The sequence below is a fragment of the Aquarana catesbeiana genome, linkage group LG13 (assembly GCF_042186555.1).
Source record: "Aquarana catesbeiana isolate 2022-GZ linkage group LG13, ASM4218655v1, whole genome shotgun sequence".
Lineage (NCBI taxonomy): Eukaryota > Metazoa > Chordata > Amphibia > Anura > Ranidae > Aquarana > Aquarana catesbeiana.
In genome coordinates, this window is record NC_133336.1 from 203,697,935 (window position 1) to 203,719,953 (window position 22,019).

At 46.2% G+C, this 22,019-nt stretch overlaps 1 protein-coding gene and 1 pseudogene across 1 annotated transcript in view; both read right to left on the reverse strand.

Moving 5' to 3' along the window:
- LOC141116655 (NACHT, LRR and PYD domains-containing protein 12-like) overlaps positions 1-22,019 on the reverse strand; it is a 423,319-nt gene that overhangs the window by 182,417 nt on the left and 218,883 nt on the right. The gene's annotated exons all lie outside the window — the stretch shown is intronic.
- LOC141117539 (autophagy-related protein 13-like) lies at positions 5,110-20,897 on the reverse strand (annotated as a pseudogene).

A 22,019-nucleotide genomic window follows, 5' to 3' on the forward strand; every position in this document is an offset into this window, starting at 1 on the left:
TTATAGTTAAACTTTTGTTCTTTAGAGACAAAGTTACTATCCTCCAGAAAGCAAGGGAGATGAAAAATATTCTGTACAATGGCGCAAGAATATCCCTGTACCCAGATTTCTTGCAAAGTTCACAGAGTGCAAACGGAGTCTACAGCAGCAAAAAAATGCGCTGCTATACCCAGCTCGTCTACGGGTAACAGTAAATGGGGAGGTGCAATTTTGTAATGCTCCCACTGAAGTGTTCTCATGGCTGGAGAAGAATGAGGGAAGGCTAGGGCTGGGAGAAAGGCCTGAGTGGGAGGGAGGTGGAGGACAGAATTTGGGGCTTTTGCCCAGTGAGCAGATATATATTTGGGGACGTGATTCGTTTTTTTTTTATTTTTTATAATTTTTTTTTCTTTTTTTCCCCGGTCTTCTTCCCCTCCCTTCTTTCATGAATATATTTGCAGAGGTGTGGGTTTAAGGGGGTAGTAAATATGAATCCTTTACATATTGGTTATGTTGGGGGTAATTCCCCCTTTTATAAAGGTTCGGGTTGCAATGCAAAAGGGGGAAGGAGGTGTATCCATGGTTTGTGGGGTAACACGGTCACTCTAGAAGCTCGGTGAGATGGGCCCAAGGTTGGGTCGGTGGGGGAGGGGGGATGGGATGGGGGGTTGGGAAGGATTGGGGAAGGGGATGTGTATATGGTTGTATGGGGGGGGGGGGGGGTAGGAGGGCAGAGTGGAGTGAAGTAGGAAGTATTGAAGAAACACAAAAAGTAAAAGCACTAAAATTTCAAATATTAATCACAATAGTTTTGGTAATTGAGAATTATGGGGAAGGATTGGGGAAGGGGATGTGTATATGGTTGCATGGGGGGGAGGGGGGTAAGAGGGTAGAGTGGAGTGAAGTAGGAGGTATTGAAGAAATACAAAAAGTAAAAGCACTAAAATTTCAAATAGTAACCACATAAGTTTTGGGAATTGAGAATTATTTTGAGTCAAGATATAGGAATAGGTGAATGGTAGGCACAAAAATAGATAAGAGGGCAACCTCAGGAAAATTTAAATGTATGAAGGTATGTTCATGGAATGTGCGGGGGGTAAAAGATGTATGTAAGAACAGGCAATTTTTTCTATGGCCAGAACAAGGGATGTCAGGATACTCTGTCTCCAGGAGACCCACCTGGATAAGGGAACAGTTAACACTCTAAGGAATAGGAACTATCAAGAGCAGTATCACTCAACTCACACCTTGTACTCAAGGGGTGTGAGTGTGCCAATAAATACTGGGTTGGTCTTTTCCTGCAGACAGAGTAAACTGGATAAGTATGGTCGATATATTTTTCTCTACTGTAATATTGAGGGGCGGGGCTGTATTCTTGCAAGTGTGTATATTCCTCCACCATTCAAAACAGAGATACTCAGCGAATTGATAAGTTGTATAGCGGACAAACCTGGGGTGCTGGTTGTAGTGACAGGGGACTTTAATATGGCCATGGACAACTGCGTAGATAGATTTCCAACAAGGGTAGCTCCTGGAGGGCTATCTAAGGGCCCGCTCCTCCAATTATGTGAGGAAGTAGGATGGGTAGATATCTGGAGGAAGTGGCATCCGAGTGAGAAGCAATATTCATGCCATTCGAGGACGCATGCTACTTTATCTAGGATTTATTTAGTGCTCTGTAATGAGGAAGCCCTGAGGATAGTGGGAGGGATAGATTTTGAGCCAAGGGGGCTCTCAGACCACTCTCCAGTAGTCTTTTCAGTCAGAACGGGGCTGAGTGTTGGAGGGGGGGAGTGGAGACTGAACCCCTTTTGGCTTGAAGTAATCGAGGATGATGGGGGGGATTGCTGGTAATTTGAAAGAATTCATAAATAATCATTTAGGATCCGCCCCGCTAGGTTTAACCCTTTGACGCCCTGAAGGCATTCCTTAGAGGGGTCTTCATTTAGAAAATATCCTATGTCAAAAAGATAACACAGGTCAGGGAATATAGAATAAGAGAAAAGGTGATGGTGGCAGAAGGGAGATACTTGGAGGAGCCAACTATAGCTAGACATGAGGCTTGGGTAGTAGGCCAGGAGGAATACAGGAAACTAGTACCGGAGAAAGAGGAAAAGAGGAGAATGTTTCAGAAACAGAATTTTTTTGTGAAGGGGAATTAGTGGGTAGAACTTTGGCATTGATAGCTAGGGCAAATGGCCCCTCATCCACTATATCAGCAATATGGGATACGGACAGGAACACTATTAGAACTACCCCTTGTATAGTGGAAGTGTTTAAAGACTACTATGAAGATCTGTATAAGGCCCCACAGTTGGATATAGAAGGGGAAATGTGGGAGTTCTTTGAAAAACTGAAAATAGCCCCGTTATCCAGTGAGGAGAGAGATGCCCTGGAAACCCCGTTGACACTGGTGGAGTTGCAAAGAGTGGTAAAGGAAATGGTGAATCAAAAAGCGCCAGGACCTGACGGCTTGCCCATAGAAACTTATAAGAGATACGGGGATGTCCTGCTCCCAAAACTACTGGAAGTCTTGAATGGAGCCCTTGTGGAAGGTAGATTGCCCATGTCCATGACAGAAGCCACTATTCTAATTCTGTTAAAAGAAGGGAAGAACCCGTTAGATGTAGCCTCATACAGACAAATCTCACTTCTATGTACAGATGTTAAGATTCTGGCAAAAGCCCTAGCAAACAGGTTAAAAAAGATAATTCCCAAAGTAATACACTCAGACCAAACCGGTTTCATACCGGATAGATCGGTGAGCATGAATATTAGAAGAATGTATAGTAATATACAAGTACCTACGGAGAAAGAAGGTAATAGAGCTATTCTATCACTAGATGCGGTCAAGGCATTTGATAGCCTTGAGTGGCATTATTTGTGGAAAGTACTGGCAAAGTTCAAATTTGGCCCTAATTTTGTGAATTGGTTGAGTCTTTTATATGACAAACCGAGAGCCAGAGTCAGGGTCAATGGTGAGTGCTCCGAGTGGTTCCACTTGGGAGGGGGACGAGACAGGGGTGTCCATTGTCGCCCCTACTCTTCGCCCTTGCATTGGAGCCTCTGGTGGTTGCTCGAAGAATGTCGCAGGAATTTCAGGGTTTTAAAAGAAGGGGCGCAGAGGAGAAAGTCCCAATGTATGTGGATGATATCCTGTTGTTTTTGGAAGATACACAAGCCTCCTTGCTAGCGGCTATGAAACTGATCAAAGAATTTGGGTGTTTTTCAGGTCTGAGAATTAATTGGGAAAAATCAGCTCTTTTACCAATAAGACCCCATGGTAAATCCACTCCCAAGACAAGTGAATTCCATAAAAATTGTAAATCAAATGAGGTACTTGGGGGTAAACATAACCAAAGACCCAGGGCAGTACATAACAGGCAATGTAGTACCACTAATGGTAAAGTTAAAACAGAAAAGCCGGGTGTGGGGTGGTCTTCCTCTCTCGGTCACCGGTAGATGTAATCTTATTAAGATGATATGGATGCCGCAAATTTTATTTGTGTTACACAATTCTCCTGTCTGGATCCCGAAGCATTGGTTTTGGAAGCTGGATAGTTTGTTTAGGGAATTAATCTGGAAAAACAGAGTGGCAAGAATTGGCCTGAAGGCACTGCGGCAGCCGAGAGAGGAGGGAGGCCTGGCGCTACCAGACCCCCGGAGTTACTTTTTGGCAGCCCAAATACAGTTTATGAGAGGCAGTAATCTGTTGGAAGAAAGAGTAGGAATAAATAGTGTATGGATGTATAACATCAGTCATGATACAGAGGTGGAAGCAGTGGAGGCTGAACTTTTTGGATATAGCTGCCCAACAACTCAGCTAATGATTAGATGCTGGAAGACGGTAAAGGCTTGTATTGGGATACACGGGGTTCTCCGAGTTTTCCCCGATATGGAACAACAAAAATTTGAACAAGCTCAGTGTGATGGGGAAAATAGAAGAATGGGACAGGAGGGGTATTCACTGCTTGGTGCAACTGTATAGGGCAGGGAGGTTGAAAACGTTTCAAGAGATAAGAGAGGAGTTTGCAGTGCCTAACAGATTGTTTTTTAGCTACTTGCAAGTGAGGCATGCCCTGGAGGTACAATTTAAAGGCAGGGAGTTAGAGTGGAGTGAAATGCCCTTGTTAAGGAAATTGGTAAATATTAGGGGGTCTAAAGGGCTGATTTCAGAAATGTACAGGAGTATAAACAAGGTGGGGCAAGAAGGGGAGGTGGAGTCATGAAAGAGAACTAAATGGGAGGAAGAGGTTGGTACAATAACGGAGGAACAATGGAAGTATATTCTGGCATTAGGGCCAAGGATTTCTCTATCACCGTCACAGGGGGTCTCTTATTTGTATTTGATTTATAGACTTTATTACACACCAGAGAAATTATTTAGGTTTGGTAAGAGGCAGGATGCGAAATGTCAGCATTGTGGAGATAGGAGAGGAGACCTAATACATATGTTCTGGCGATGCCCCAAGTTATATAGGTACTGGGAAAAATTAGTGGAGGAAATCAATGCAGTATTTGGGTCCTCATTAGAAATGGAGGCTAGAACTTGCCTTTTGAGTTTGCTGGAGGAAAATGATATGCTAAAAGACACCCAGCCCGCAATTATAAGATGCCTGTTTCAGGTAAGGAAAATCATAGCACGGAAGTGGCAGGCGAAAGAACCCCCAATAGTAGGAGAATGGAGAAAAGAAGTTAAGGATACGATCATGAAGGAGGAATTCTGGTATAGAAGGAGAGGTAGTTTAAAGGAATATAAGAACATATGGAAGTTATGGCTGGAGCATGAATGGGTTGGATAGGTGTAAGAGTTCTAGGTGGAGTGGGTGGTGTGTGCATGGGGTGAGAGGAGGGTGGAGGTGAGCAGGGAGATGGGGGGGTATGAGGGAAAAATGGAGGGCAAAATGTTTGTGGATACCTCTGAAGATTGCACATGTGGTGTTTATATTATCTGCTCGCTTGGAGGAAAATTTTACCTTACTTACTTTTAATCATAATGTTTAGGATTAATAAAGATAAGTAGAATATTAGCCACAATGATGTGAAAAAAAAGAGATGGGATAAATTTTGATTTTCAAAGTTGATACAATTTCTCTTAAGACAAATTTTGCTGAAGTGGCAATAAAAATATTAAAAAAAAAAAAAAAAAGATTCAACAAAAGCATCAAACTCTTCCATGTTCTTTTCATGCATAGCCAACTTCTCTGGCAAGTAATCCAGATCTTCTGCCATTGACTGCACAGCGATGTCTATGGAGAGGCTACTCAGTTGCAGGACATATTTGGAGAAGGCTGGTCGAAAGTCCACCATCACAAAGTCATCCTGAGGAACCTCACTGCTGGAGCATGAACTATGCAAGCTTCGAGCATCTGGTGACACCTCCTCGGGACTGTCAGGACACATCACCATGGGGTCATGCTCCTCAAGTTCAGCAAGCTTGGGTACAAAAACAGCAAAAGGAATATCGGTGCTGGCATAGGTGACCTGCGGGGAGGACTTGTCCACAAAGGCCCCTATTTTGCGGGTGAAGAGGATGTGAGGGGTCTTGTTTGGTGAGCCGCTTCATCCAGCAGTGTTGCTTCCTGACAGTGTGTCAGCTTCTTCGCTGCTGGAAGTGGTGCCTGTTATATTAGATGGTAAGGTCAGGAGAACCCGATCACGTTCAGCTTGAGTACCATGCGCAGGCTGGGCAGTGATGTTGGGTAATCTCCCTCTTTTCCTGGTACCATCATCTGCGATGGTGGGGACGTATAAAAAGACGTGGAGCAGACATCCTGGGAATCCTCCACAGATGGGTATATGGTTTCCTGCTCCTCAGATGCCCTGTAGTTGCAGAGATGCATGTGTGAGGTGCTGGGGAAAAGTCGGTCAAAAAAGTGATCAATAATAATACCCATGATGGGCTGAGTCCTCTCAAACTGAAGAGTAGACATAAAAGCCAGATTAGTTCTGTAGGCACAGGTCAGGGTAAGCGTCCCTATAGGGGTCCATACTGTTCCAACATGTACCGCCTGGAAACCTTCTTTAAGACCCAAAAGCTGAACATCTCCAAAATATATCCTGTAGAGAATGACATATTCATGCCCCTTCTTCCTGAACAGCCTGTAGGCCGGTGTTACCCTGGTCACTGCCAGTAAGGATTTCTGGTCATGTCAAACATGAGTTTGACTCGAACTCGAAGCTCATTCCTAGTGCTCATCTGTTGGAATTCAACATGAATATAATTTTTCTGGAGTTTGTACATATGTTTCCTTACTATGCCTAAGAGAAGCCAGACTCCCATGGTTTTTGAAAGACTGAAAGTTTCACACTTCCAGGAGGACAGGATGCTGCCACCCAGGTTGGAATGTAGCCTGTTTAGCTTCCATTGCACATGACAATGCTGGCTCTGATCTGTCTATGGGAACTTCTTGATTAACTGCTATGCACACAGCCTTCAAAGGCAGCTAAACTGACAGGGATGATGGATGAGGTGAGATACAGGAAATCAAGGGCCCAGGTGTTTGTGGAATTGGACATTGGTCGGATGATGGCAATTCATGAACCAACACTGCCCCCCAGAGGACAATTATGGCAAGACGGTCCATATGATAGCCTGTTGAGGGAATGCCCCAGAGACACTGTGATTCGTCCAAGGGCAAAGTTGGGCAGGCAAAAGGGGAGGGGGTCTGGATAAGGTATGTTTGTTAAAAAGAAATGTTTGCCAGAGAAACAGTCTCTTTAAGACCTAAGGACCAGCCCAAGAGGATGTGCTAAGTATCAATCTCGTATTGTGTTATGATTGTAGGCCTTGTAATATTGCAATTTCTTGTAGTATCTTTATGTTAGTTTTCCTAATTCTGCTGTTTTAGTACATTCCGGTTTTAGTGGGAAATAAATGTAACTTGTTTACTAAGCAGAGGTGTTTGTTATATCATTGTGCTTATCAGACTCATACAGAATATCAACTATAGGGATTAGACAAATTAATACATGGGTGCAATAGTTATATAGGATATATTAGATTGTATATTATTGCACCGAGTACTTTATCATCTATGGAGACAGCTCCGCCTGGCAGACAGAAGTTCTGGCCTAGGAGTCAGGAGGGAGCGAGTGCAGCACGAAGCTGAAAAAATGTCAGGTCTGGGGAAGACAGACCAAGACAGACCAAGGCCTAAGGTGTAAGGCCTGAGCAGGAGTGCTATGTTTTAAGCCAGGAAGGCTGAATGCTGGTTGTTCTGAAGCAGGACTGTAATTCTGAATAGTGCTGCAAGGGAATCTGATGTTTATTTTTGAACAAAAATGGGCTGCCATGCCTTTGAAAATGCAGTCGGGACTGACACGATTTCTTCAACTCGGATGCACCACTAGAGCTTAATCACCCCGGATTGTCACAGTGTATGGTCTATGCTTATGGAGTGGGGGTCTGCACTGAGGGGGGTCAATGCTTATGGAGGGCGGGGTCTGCACTGAGTGGGGTCTCTGCTGATGGAGGGGGGTCTGCACTGAGGGGGATCTATGCTTATGGAGGGGGGTCTGCATTGAGGGGGATCTATGCTTATGGAGGGGGGTCTGCACTGAGGGGGGGTCTATGCTGATGGGGGAGTCTGCACAGAGGGGGGTATAAGCTGATGGGGGTCCACACAGGGGGGGTGTCTATACTTAATGGGTGGTTATACTGAGGAAAGGGAGTCTGTAATTAGTGGGGGGTTATACTGAGGAAAGGGGGTCTGTACTTAGTGGGGGGGTCTGTACTGAGGGAGGGTGGTCTGTACTGAAGGGGGACTATAGTTGGCAGACGTGGGTGACACCAACCCTAGTAACGCCACTGCCATGGCTATAATATATATGGTGGTGATTGTAAAAAGGTTAGAGTTTGATAGTTTGTCTTGAACCTTGGACCTGATTTTCCTTGTTTGTTTAAAAGAGAAATATGGGTTTCCTTTTTTCTGCTTAATCCTTATCCTTATGAGCTGCTAGTATCTACAAATCTTTCCTGCCCTCTGAGAAGTGCACTGTTTCTGTTAAAATAGCATTAATTACCTGTGGGAGGGTTTGCAGACTTTCTTGAAGTGTCATACTGACAATGGGGAGTCTGGATCCACCCTCTATCTGTCATCAATGTAATGACATCAGCTCTGGGCTCCCTGCTCGTTCCCGAGACTAAACACAACAAACAGAGCTGTTCTCCTCCTCCCCTCCTCCCTATTGCAAACAGAACGATCTCTGCACACATTCAGGAAAGCGGCAGGCATTAGTGAGTGTAGAAGTCAGTGACAGTCAGGGCCGCTGATAAGCCAGTACAACTGGCCCGGCCAGCAGGGGGGGGGCAGGCAATATAAACAGTGAACGAAAAAATGCAAAATAATTTAAAAAAAGTATTTCCCTCCCCTCCAGCCACTCACATTTGACTGTAAACAGTGTTGGAGTGGGGCTCAATGGGGGAGCAAGGAGGGAGACACACGGAGGTATGACTACAGTAGCAATACAGGTTCTGCGGGACACACAGCTGTGGCTGAATGGAAACAGGATTGTTGGGAGCACAGTAACATGTTGCTGGCCGACTGCAGTGTCTTTCAAATATCTATGTGATCAGGTAGTGTACAGGTTACTGATCAGCCATCCCTCCCTCTTGTCTTGTTGGTTACTTTTTTTTTAATCTGCCTAACCTGACCTGCACATTGCCTGATCACACTGAGATGATCTCTGGAAGACTCTGCAGCAGCTGTAAACAATTTCAGATTATAATCAGCTATTTAGCCAGAGCTCTGTGTGCTGCACAGATTGTTTGATGGTTTTTTTTGTTTGTTTGTTTTTTGGAGGATTTACTGCTGGATCAGGCTAGAAACTTCACAGCCCCATTAACTGGTTACTGTCCTCCACTAATCCTGACCAGTTCACTGTTTGTAAGAAAATTTGTATTTTGGAAATTGGATGTGATGCTGTCTTCTGTCACTTGGTTGTGCTTTCAAAGGAAAATCACTGACTTGATCTTGCAGAGATGGTTTAAATAGAGTGGATCAGCCCTGTGATACTATATACTTGTACACTGGGTTCAGCCATAAATGCAGTCTCCGACCATCTCCTGAATCAATCATGTCTACGATCCCTAACCATATTCTGTACCATGTCTGCAGTCTCTGACCATCTCCTGTACCATGTCTGCAGTCTGTAACCATCTCCTGTACCATGTCTGCAGTCTCTGACCATCTCCTGTACCATATCTGCAGTCTCTGACCATCTCCTGTACCATGTCTGCAGTCTCTGACCATCTCCTGTACCATGTCTGCAGTCTCTGACCATCTCCTGTACCATGTCTGCAGTCTCTGACCATCTCCTGTACCATGTCTGCAGTCTCTGACCATCTCCTATACTATGTCTGCAGTCTCTGACCATCTCCTGTACCATGTCTGCAGTCTCTGACCATCTTCTGTACTATGTCTGCAGTCTCTGACTGTCTACTGTACTATGTCTGCAGTCTCTGACCTTCTGGGAAGGGGCCAGGGGTAGGGCTGAAGGAGGGACCATGGGCACGACCAGGGGCAGGGCCAGGGTGGGGCTGGAGGAGGGGCCAGGGGCAGGACCAGGGTGGGGCTGAAGGGAGCACTGTCAGGTTGGCTGTACGGGGCCCCATGTGGCCCTGGTGATAGTGCTCTGTACAGTATATTATATTCTACTTTCCTGCTAAAATGATAATGCAAATAATACATTTTTAAAGTAAAATACAACACTGGCTTTTGTCAGCATTGCCTGCATTTACTGTAAAGCAATTAGAGCCAATATTGTGATTTTATTGGCTATTCAGATTGTTCTATGTGATTGAGGTCATGGAGCCTTCCATGTATAGATGCTTAGGCCAGTTTTACACTGCTAAGAGTACAGGGGATGGGGATGATGGGATTGTATAAGAGTACAAGGGATGGGGATGATGGGACTGTATAGGTGTACAATGAATGGGGATGATGGGACTGTATAGGAAATCAGGGGATGGGGATGATGGGACTTTATAGGAGTACAGGGGATGGGGATGACTCAGTGACACTCTTCCCCCATTGGCTGGAGGAGACACTGACACAGACTTTGAACTACCCAGAGTGAGGGGAAGGGGGGAGGGAATTTGTAGGACACAGGAATGACAAAGCCCACTGAAGGAGATGTTGGAGGCTTGCTGCTGGGAGGTGAGAACACTTCACTGCTTGTGTCACACTGCCTCTGCTTCCGGGTTTTAGCTGGGGACACACTGCCATGGAAATAGAGTCATGTGAAGAATGTGCTTGCTCTAGATAGCAGCTTGGGTGTGCACCTCTTCACCAAGCACACCCACATATCCAAGAGAATGAGGGACTGAAGGAGGGGCTGGATTGAGGAGCAGTATCCACCCCCTGGAAACTTTTGAACTGAGAGAGAATGTTAGAGGCTGATTCTGGACTCTTCAAAAGACAGGAAAGAAAGAAATGCAATTCAGGTATGAGGGTAACATGTACTACCTTTTTTTGCATTTCCATACTTCTCCTTTAAGCAATATATTTTTGTTCATTTAGTAGATTCTACTTAAGTCTCTCTCTCTGAGTCATATAACACATCTTTATAAGATAAATATAAGTTTAAAGTGGTTGTAAACTCTTACATATACACAGAGATTAAACAAATCTTCCTATATAAGTTGTGTTGCAGAGTAAGATTGCTGGGTGCAGTTGAGTCAATTCAGATCAGACGTTGTGGAGTAACATGAACTGGCTTCTTTATTGGAACATAACTGGTAAGAAGTACACAGATAGGAAAAAGAAACCAACACGTACAACACTAAGTATAGGAAATACAACACATCATAGAAAAATGCATAGCATAGCATATCACTGAGCATTAGCGACATCTAGTGTCCTGTTTGTGAACTGCAGTCAATAGGCTAAGCTGAAAGTTGTTATATCTCCAACACCCCTTCTCAACAGCTAAGACTTAGTCTGTTAAACCCATCTTCTTTGTAAGCCTTGAATGTCTTTCAGCAGTCAGGGGCTTTGTAAACATATCTGCTGTCATATCCTCAGTTGGGCAATAAAGTAACTCAAGAAGACCTTGCTCTTTAAGATCTCTAAGAAAGTGGAACTTTACATCAATTTGCTTGGTCCTTGAATTAACTCCTTCCATGTGTGCAAGTACAAGGCATCCTTGATTGTCCTCATATATTTCTGTTGGTCCCAACTGTGGTTGACTCAAGTCTGATAATAGCTGCCTCAGCCATATGACTTCTTGGCTTGCCTGCACTGCAGCAACGTATTCTGCTTCAGTAAACGACAGTGTAACAGAGAGTTGCTTTTTACTAGTCCAACTGATGGCACCACCTGATGGAAAGAATAGGTAGCCACTGGTAGATTTTCTGTCATTGGTGTCTCCTGCCCAGTCAGCATCCACATACCCTGTTTAGGTCCTTTCATCACTTGCTGGTAATTTTAACTTGTAGTGTGAAGTCCCTTTAAGATAGCGAATGATTCGCTTTACAGCATTCCAGTCCTTTTTACTTGGCGCCAAAACCTTTCTGCATAGGATTCCAACAGTTGCTGCAATGTCCAGCCTTGTAGCAGTAGTAAGATACAGCAATTTCCCTATTGCTTACCTGTATTAGTATTAGTATTAGTATTAGTAGGTAATAGGTTATCTTGACAATTCATCTCCTTTAGGTAGTTGGTTTCCATGGGAGACTTTACTGGTTTGGCGTCTTCCATTCCAAATGTTTCAATTATTTCTTGTATTTTGTGCCTTTGGTTCAGAAGAAAGCTGCCATCTTCCTCTCTCTCTCGATGTCAAGGTAATTCTTTATGTTGCCAAGGTCTTTGGTGTCAAAGTGCTGATTTAGTTTGTCCAGTATTTCTGCTTCATCCCTTTCTTGCTCAAAGCAAATCAGGATATCATCCACATAAATAAGCATATAGACTAGGGGTGCAACGGATCGTCTGCTTTACTCCTTAGAAAGTTTTGATGTATAAGCACTTCATTTATTTTTATATTCCATGCTCTGCCTGCTTGCTTTAGACCATATATACCCCTGCAAAGTTTGCACACTGGGTCTGACCTTTGTTCATCTTTGAATCCTGGCGGCTGTTTCATGTAAATTTCTTCTGTTAAATCGCCATGTAGAAACGCGGTTTTCACATCAAAATATTTCACTTGCATTTTCCTTATGACGGCTACTGTCAGCAAAGTCCGTATTGTAGTGTGCTTGACTACTGGTGCAAACGTCTCATCATAATCCTCTCTGTATTTTTGAGAATAGCCCTTGGCTACTAGTATTGCTTTGTACTGTTCAATTGTGCCATCTGCATTGTATTTCACTTTAAAAATCCATCTACAGCCTATGACTTTCCTTCCGGGTGGTAGTTCTGTAAGTGTCCATGTTTTAGTGTCATGCATTGATTTTATCTCTTCCTCAGCAGCCGTTATCCATTTACTTGCTTCTTGTTCTGAAAGCTGAGATATTTCTTCCCAGCTTGCAGGTTCGTTGATACTGGCAGTACTTGCTTTGATGAGAGATGTATAGGTTGTTTACCTTTGTTTTCTCTTGTTGAAGGTCTCGTTTTTGTGTCTGAGCCTTCTTGTGTCTGTTCTTCAGTACTGGTTGGGGCTGCACTCACTTTAACTGTTTGTTCGGAAGTTACAGAGATGGGCTGGTCAATGTCAGTTTTCTCTTCTATTCTTGCTTCTACTGTTGTCATTACATTGTCTCTTAAATCTTCAACAAAAGTTATGCTGTTGCTAATGGTAACCTTGTTTGTTTTGGGATTTAGGATTCTGTAACCCTTGACATTGTCACTGTATCCAATGAAGATATCTTCAAACGCTCTGTTCTGGAGCTTGGTGCGTTTTTCTTCAGGTATGTAGATGAATGCTTTGCATCCAAAAACTGTTATGCCCCGTACACACGGTCGGACTTTGTTCGGACATTCCGACAACAAAATCCTAGGATTTTTTTTCTGACGGATGTTGGCTCAAACTTGTCTTGCATACACACGGTCACACAAAGTTGTCGAAAAATCCGATCGTTCTAAACGCGGTGACGTAAAACACGTACGTCGGGACTATAAAGGGGCAGTGGCCAATATCTTTCATCTCTTTATTTATTCTGAGCATGCGTGGCACTTTGTACGTCGGATTTGTGTACACACGATCGGAATTTCCGACAACGGATTTTGTTGTCGGAAAATGTTATATCCTGCTCTCAAACTTTGTGTGTCGGAAAATCCGATGGAAAATGTCCGATGGAGCCCACACACGGTCGGAATTTCCGACAACATGCTCCAATCGGACATTTTCCATCGGAAAATCTGACCGTGTGTACGGGGCATTAGGTGTTTTACACTTGGCTTCTCATTGTGCCATAGTTCACATGGGGTTTTCTCCACTGTTCTGGAAAGAAGTCTGTTCTGCAAATATGTAGCTGTCATAGCTGCCTCACCCCAGTATTTTTGTGGTAGTCCAGAGTCTGTCAGCATACATCTGATCATTTCAGTCAGAGTTCTATTCTTTCTTTCAGCTACTCCATTTTGTTCTGGTATATACGGGACTGTCTTTTGATGTTCTATTCCATTCTGTCTTAAGTACTCTTGTATCTTACCTCCTGTGAATTCACCTCCATTATCGCTCCAAACTATGAGAGGCTTCCTCTGAAACTTGTTATTGGTCTTTATTATATAGTCTTGTAATTTGTCGAAAACTTCACTCTAGACATGTACGGAGCTGTATTGTAAAAGGAAGCAGAGTACAGACATGAAAGGGTGCAAGGAACTTAGGGAAGGAATAAGTAGGATAAGGAGGGGTTTAAGGAAGTTAGGGATATGTTGGGATTGGTGGATCAGTGTAGAAGGGGAGGAGAGTTTTTATCAGTGCTTAAGCCAGGGGAATTATACAGCAGTCGTGAGTTGGAGAGTCAATAAGAACGTTCCCGCCCTCCCGCCCTAGCTGAGGGGATGTTAATATTTTAGGAGAGTGTGATTGGCGCTTGGTCCTTGGCGACAATAGTAAATATATATATATATATATATATATATATATATATATATATATATATATATATTGGTTACAATGAGGATTGAAAATGTTGGGACACATCCCAGGATATACTCGAGTATAAGTCGTCCCGAGTATAAGTCGAGACCCCCAATTTACCACAAAAAACTGGGAAAAACTTATTGACCCGAGTATAAGTCGAGGGTGAGAAATGCAGAGGGTCAATAATGTCCATCTGCAGCTGCCTGCCTCCCTGTGTCCTGTGCAGCCTACCTGTACCCTGTACATGTGTGTCCTGTACATGTGTGTCCTGTACATGTGTGTGTGTGTCCTGTACATGTGTGTCCTGTACATGTGTGTCCTGTACATGTGTGTCCTGTGTGCATGTGTGTCCTGTGTGTATGTGTCATGTGTGTCCTGTGTGTATGTGTGTCATGTGTGTCCTGTGTGCATGGGTGCATGTGTGTCCTGTGTGCATGTGCAGCCTACCTGTGTCCTGTGTAGCCTTCCTGTGGCGATCTCCATCCTCAGACAGCGGCCGTGTGATGATACTGTTCGGCGGCCATTCCACAGTTCAAAAGCCGCGCCTCCTTCTCGTCTGTGATAGGCTGACCGCTGACTGCCTATCACGGACATTCTCTCATTCTCATACCATGGACGAGGATGAGAGAATGTCCGTGATAGGCTGTACACTGACAGCTGTTCAGCCTATCACAGAAGAGCAGGAGGCGTGGCTTTTGAAAGCTGGAATAGCCTCCGTGCATTATCAGCACACGCCGGCCGCCGTCTGCCTGCATGACACGCTGATCATGCAGACAGACGGCGCGGACTCGAGTATAAGTCGAAGGGAAACTTTCAGCCCCAAAAAAAGGGCTGAAAAATTCAACTTATACTCGAGTATATACGGTAAGTGTATGCATGTATTGGTAGGGAAGTAAGGTATCTGGCTACCCTATTCATGTGTTGCATTAGGTAGGTGACTGTGTATCTTGAATAGTCGTCTATGAAAGTCACATTGTACCTGTTGCCTCCAGGTGTAGGTGGGTTTAGGGGACCACATACATCACTGTGAACTAAGTCAAGTGGTCTTGAAGCTCTCTTCTGACTGACTTTGGGAAGTGTTGCTCTTGTAGCTTTGGATTTAATGCAACATTCACACTTAACAGTAACTGGACAAGGGGATACTGTTAGATCCCTTGTCAGATTCCTCCTTTGTAGTTCCTGTATGCATTCTGGGTGTCTGTGACATAGACATCTGTGCCATATATGTATACAGTCATTGTGCTTGTGTGTACATAGTCTCACCTTTTCCTTCACTGTGTCGTGGTGATATAGATGATCATCCAGCTTGGCACTTGCTATTGTCTGTTTGCCGTTTAGAATAGAACACTTGTCACCTTGGAATTTTACAGTGAGTCCTGTGGCTGTTAGACGCTTCACAGATAAGAGTCCTCCTTCTAGATTAAGAACATAAAGCACATCTTTCACTGGTATGACTAAATTGTGTCCTGCATCATCTGGGCATACAAGGGTTCCATGCCCATATCCTTCTGCATGTATTTTTGCTTCCATCTGCAAGATAAATAGTTTCTTTGTTGTTTAGATCAAGTTCTGTGAAGAAACTTCTATCACTCGTCATGTGACTGGTTGCCCCCGAATCAATGCACCAGCCTTGGCATTTATTGTTGCCTGTCGTTTTAAATGTGGCATTCCAGTTTCCTTCCCATGGATCATTGATTATGGTTTTGACATTTTGTTTAGCATAAGAGGGATGCTGTCTCATTTTCTCTGCTTTCCATATAGTATAGTCTTTCTTTATGTGTCCCTGTTTGTGGCATCTGAAACACACTCTGGTCTCTTTCCTGTGTAACCTTGCATCTGTAACTTTAAGAGCGGTTCTGGTGTCGGTTTCAGTGGAGTCATGCACTAATTCCTTTCTTCTCTGATACTCATCTATGAGCCTGGTTTTTACAAATGATAGCGTCAGATCTGTCTCAGGTCGTGTCTCCAGTGAATTGATTAGTGCAGTATATGTATCGGGCAAACTGCATAACAACATGGCTGCAGTGTGACTGTCTGTTATATTCTCCCCGATTGATCTGAGTTGTGCAATCACTTCCAGCATTGCATTTATATGCTCCTGCATGTCCTGTTCTCTGCCAAGTCTCATGACTGCTGAGGTGCAATAAACCCAGGTCCATACCATAATCCAGCCAAATCTTAGACCTTACCCCTTCTTCCCATCCAATAAAGACCACTTACCACCATTAGTGTTGGAAAGGGCAAGGCCACAGCTTTATTAACTTGAACACTTTATCAACTTGAACATATAACATTAAACATTCCACAGTGCCAGTCACAGTAGCACTGTGAGCACTCAATTCTGAATGGTGAAAGGGAGATAACTGAGGGGCCTGTCCTTACCATAAGTGCCGGACCGGCCGTCTATCTCCCAATTAGCATGAAGGGCGTACCTCTTACCGCCATGTTTTGCTGGCAAGGTCACCAAAAACTGCCACCGCCTGTCAGTAAGCTACTGACGGGCGCCCCAGCGCAGCCAGCGCCTGTTCCACACCCCTCTGGAGACCCAGATTAAAAATGTCCAACCCAATGTCATTGAGATGAACTCCATCTCTACGCAGCAAATCAGTATTGTCACCCTCAAGGTCTTTGTGGCGGACCACTACACCCCCTATCTGATGCACAAACTTAGCCACTTGAGCATTGACTTTTCTACGAAAGTGTTCCAGACGGGGGCCAGGGACATTTCGCGCCCATACCAAGCGAGGCACAATTTCCGACCAAACAACGGTCAAGTTAGTAAAGGAAGCATAACATTGGGCAATGTCACTTTTAACAGCTGAGATGATGTCCACAGAGCGCGTGTAGCCAACATCATTCCAACCCACATGTATAACCAGGATGATGGGACCAGAAACGTGGGCACGAAGTCACTGACATTCCAGAAGGACCTGAGGCCAACGCAACCCACGTAACCCGATCCAGCGGACTCTTGCCACATTGTATGAGAATCCCAAGTTTCTGCCATAAGTTCAGATCTCTGCCCGACGAGCGGCCCAGTATATGAAAGAGTCACCGAGTATCCAAATCTGTGCCAGGAAGAAGCCTGTAAATCAACACAACAGATGTGGACGAACATACAAAGAGAAACGAGATGACTCCCATCTACCTAAACGCTGCAGTTCCGTATCAGAGAACCCCAAACCAGAAGCGGCGGTCGCAGCGCCAATGCAAAACGAGTGGGTGGAAAATTCCTTTGCAGGAAGGCCCAAAGCCTCCAAGCAACGACGAAAAACACGTAAAAATTGAAACCGACTCAGAGAAGTTGCATCAGCATGCACAAAAAATGTAGGGGACAGGGGGTGCACAGACAGGAATGGGAGGGCCAGGGACACCGGACAAAATGGGCCGCCGCAATAATGCAGCACTACCCGGCGACCCCTACCAAAACAATCAGTCTTGGATGAACGCAACAAAATCGTGACGCTGCGATCCGATAATGACACGTCCTCCCATTAAATGCCCCCCGGGGACGACATAGATTTTGACACCAATTCGCCAATGCGAAAGGCACCAAAGAAAGCCCACGAAAAAGCTACACGGAAAAGGAGAGTCTCAAACCCTGATGAGCACACGTTCTGCAACAGAGACAAGATGCCCAAAAGGATCTGGATAGAAATAGGATGCCTGGTATCTGGTAAATGAGTGACCCGCTTCCAACCACGAACCACCCGCCGAACTGGGAAAGCTTTTGTGACATCCTCCCACCCCAGGAGTTGAAACCAAAATGACAGTGCCGACAACGCAGATGAAACCGTAGACCCAGAGACGCCTTTTTCCAACAGGAAGACTAGATAGGCAAATAGAGTTAAACGCCTATCATCTGGGGAATAAATGTTAAACTCACCGCCCGACGCTTGGACCCACTCGTGCCAAACCCGGCAGTACGACGCCCACGTCCGCGGAGAAATCGACGACCGAAGGAGCTCTGTCAAACACCGGAAATGAGGTTCCATAAGTGGGCCGGACAGGGGAGGCCCTCCAAAGAAGCCATCGGAGCCAGGGTTCGAAAACGGCAGAACTGTTGACGAGAAAGAGCATCGGCAATGTCATTAGAGGCACCCGGAACATGCCTGGCCCTAACGCAGATGTTGAAATGTAAACATTTTAAATCTAAAAACCGTAGCAGCGAAATGACCGGAGGAGAACTGGCTGACTGTTTGTTCACCACCTGCACCACACTCATATTATCCGACCAGAAGACCACCTGGTGATTGCGCAACCGTTCACCCCAGAGCTCAACGGCAACAATAATTGGAAACAGCTCCAGCAGGGTGAGGTTGCGCAACAAATCCATGTGGGCCCATGAGGCCGGCCAGCATTCAGCAGCCCATTACCCTTGAAAGAAAGCGCTGAACCCACAGGAGCCTGCAGCATCGGTATATAACTCCAGCTGTGAGTTCGGCACTTCCTCCCGCAACCAGGACGACTGCCCATTGTAAGTCTGTAAGAAGGATAGCCACATCCCCAAGTCATCCCGCATGGGCTTGGTGATTCTGACATAGTGGTGAGGGGCCGTTACGCCCTTCGTGGCCCACGACAGGCACCTACAGAAGGCCCTCCCCATTTGAATGACCCTACAGGCGAAAACCAGATGACCCAGCAAAGACTGTAGCTGTTTCAACTGTAATTTTTTTCACCCCTTTCGCCAAGCGAACCAAAGAGAGCAGCCTGGACAGCTTGTCACTAGGCAACCGAAAAACCATCGCCATTGTGTCTATCTCAATACCTAAAAATGACAGGACTGTGACGGGGCCCTCAGTCTTGTCAGCGGACAGTGGGATGGCCATGACTGACTCGAATTCCACCGCTGATTTCAAGTTTGGAGACATGGTTGGGGCGTCTGACGGGAAAAAGGGGATCCAGAAACCACGGTCCAAGCCATCCCACAGAATCAGGGCCTTTCTATGAAGGGGGTACCGGTCTAGCCAGGGAAGCATCTCTAAGACGTTCACCGGCGTCCTCCGGCTTAGGAAGGTCAGTCTTGGCTGGTTCTGGGAAGCGATTGCTTGCCTTTCCGGAAACACCTACTGGCGGGGTGAGCCCCCCCACAACTGGAGCACTCATGCCTGAAACGACAGGCGGAGTACCACTTACAGTGGCTTTCCTTGAAAAGCCAGCAGATACCCTTTTTTGGAGCGGCCGACGCTCCGGACTGAGGAGCGCCGACTGCGGACTGAAAGGACAAAGGCCTATGGGGGCACATAAGCAGCAACCACAGGCTACCATCCTGACAATCAAAACGAAATTCCTGAAGTGCCGCCATTTTTTGTCGAAATTGAGTGTCATAATGGAACCAGCACTGACCCCCGTAAACCTTGTATGCGCCCCAAATAAGGTCTAAATAGCAAAATAACGAAGTTGCCAACTCCGGGAACCGCTCACTGGGCTCACTCCCACGTGGGCACAAAACCCTTGCAGCCAGTTCCCGAACGTTCTAGGAAGCTGTTTGGGTTTGTCACCCTGAGTCGATACGTCAACCCGTCGGGATTTGTCGATAATCTCCCTATCCGGCGGGACGAGGGTAAGAAAATCGACGAATTTGCATCGCTATATCTTCTCTTTCGTCTCTTCCGTCAAATGGGTGCCAGTCGGCGCCACCGCCCACAACGCACCCCCATAAGCGGAGGTGGGGCTGGGCAAGCCCGAGACTCCCATACTGGAGAGAACCGACTTTACGACCAACGCTATGCGGTCCTCCGGGCCCGATACAGAAGCGTCAGCTGATCTACCCCAAATTAACTCACAGTCATACTTACTAAGTCGAGGAGGCATCACCGGAGATGGACGACCAGCCGCTGGGCCCGGCGGCAAATCCGATTCCGAAACGACTCTGGAAGGCTGTAAGCGTAGTCGGCCTGCACTTGGAAGACCCGCGAGGCCGCATTCTGCTGGGCTGTCGTGACCAAGGAAAGGTCCAGGGGCAGGGGTCCAACCAAAGACCCGGTCGAATCCAACTGACCACAGACGGAGGCTGAGAAATGGAAGGAACACCTGCCGACTCCCCCTGTCTGACCCGGGGCAGATGCTGCCGCCAGCCCGGGTCTGGAGCTGAGACCTCCCACCCTTACGGGCGCGGGGGGACGAGGACAGGCATCCCATCAGGACCGCCAGCCCGGACAGGCACGTAGGGGAGCATCTGCCCCAGCGATGGGGTGGAGGTCAAAAGCGCACGACCGGCCTCCGCCCTGCGGGGTGCGGGAGGCTGCCGGTGGGCACGGAGTGTCGGAGAAGGAGGGGTTAAAGGCACGTTGCTCGCCCTGCCGGGCGCAGAGGTGACGTGACTTGTTCTGGCCCCAGCAACTTGCAAAGCTGAGGGGAGGAACCGGGTACAGAGGGAGTTCCAGAGGATAGACCCTGCACCCGGGGCGGCCCGATGTCAGACAGCGTGCCCGCCCAGGTGGGCGCAGGGGGATTCTGCTGTAAGCTGTTTTTATGGGCAACTCCACACACCACACTGCTATGCTGCCTAATGTCCCCAGTATCAAGCAGCTGTGTGTGTAAATTCGAAACTCCGGCCCAGTTAGGCGCAGGGAGCATCATGTCCACCAGGGGGAGCCGGTCTGGCTCAGAGTCCCCGGCGGAGCCTTCATCTAAGGGGCCAGGACCGACAGCCGCGGATGAAGCAGCGGTGACAGGCAAATGGATCCGTCCCCTTCTCCCCGTCCTTCCAGAGGATTTCTGGGCAGAGGACCGCAGGGATCGAGCGACCCTCTAACCCCGTGAGGGATATCCTGTGGGGGATTAGGTGTAGGGATAGGAGAAGGATCCCCAGAAGTCAGGAGGGAGAAAAGCCACCCAGCCTGACCCTGGAGAGCCATCTCTCGGACCCTGGCCAGAAGGAGCTCGGTGTCCATGGTTGGAGGGACAGGGCAGGTGCTGCCAGCTCTTACCAATCTTCTTCACAAAAAGGCCCAGAATCCCCTGGGGCAATCACCCTAATGAGCTCAGGCCCAACCCCATCCCATCCCCCCACCAATCCACAGTGACCCCTAGTCACCATACTCTGCCCTAGTTTTGCCCCCATCAGTCAGGGCTCTCTTTCCCAATGGGTTCAAGAGGCCTGCATTTTGTAAAGTTTCCGCAGCAGAAACAGCTTTCTGTTTAAACTAGATCTTTCATGCAGTCTTTTCAGTACGTCCCACATGCCTTTTGCTGTGTCATCATGACGTATATGAATGAGCTGATCATCCTCCACTAGTAAACTTATGGTGGCCCAAGCCTGTCTGTTTTTCTTGTCCCAGTCCTGATTATTGTCCTGTGGCCTCTCTGTGGTGGTAACCTCCCACAATTTGTCTCTGGATAATAGCATTTCTACTTTGAACTTCCATAGCTGATAATTGTCATTGTTCAGCTTGGCCACTGAGAGTTTAAGCTCTGAGTTTCCGACCATCTTTTTATTTCTTCCTTTTATATATGAACAGTCTTACTTGTATATAGCAGATGTCACTGGAAAACTTCCTTATGCCGATCTCAGCATCAGTCACACTGTCTCCTGGCTTTGTTCTGCCTGGGCCGCACCTGGTTATGTAACTTTATCCGGACACTGGGCCCATAACCTGTTGCAGAGTAAGATTGCTGGGTGCAGTGGAGTCAATTAAGATCAGACGTTTTTGAGTAACAGGAACTCGCTTCTTTATTGGAACATAACTGGTAAGAAGTACACAGACAGGAAAAAGAAACCAACAAGTACAACACTATGTAAAGGAAATACAACACATCATAGAAAAATGCATAGCATAGCATATCACTGAGCATTAGCGACATCTAGTGTCCTGTTTGTGAACTGCAGTCAATAGGCTAAGCTGAAAGTTGTTGTATCTCCAACAAGTTGTACCTGTTTATCTTCTGCCCAATATTCTCTACAGCCTTCTAAAACACACAGAACAAAAGCTTTTTGTCAGTTCCAGCAGAAAAGTGGTAGGAATCTGATGTCACTGCATGACACAGCATAAAAAATATAGCTGACTGCAATTTGA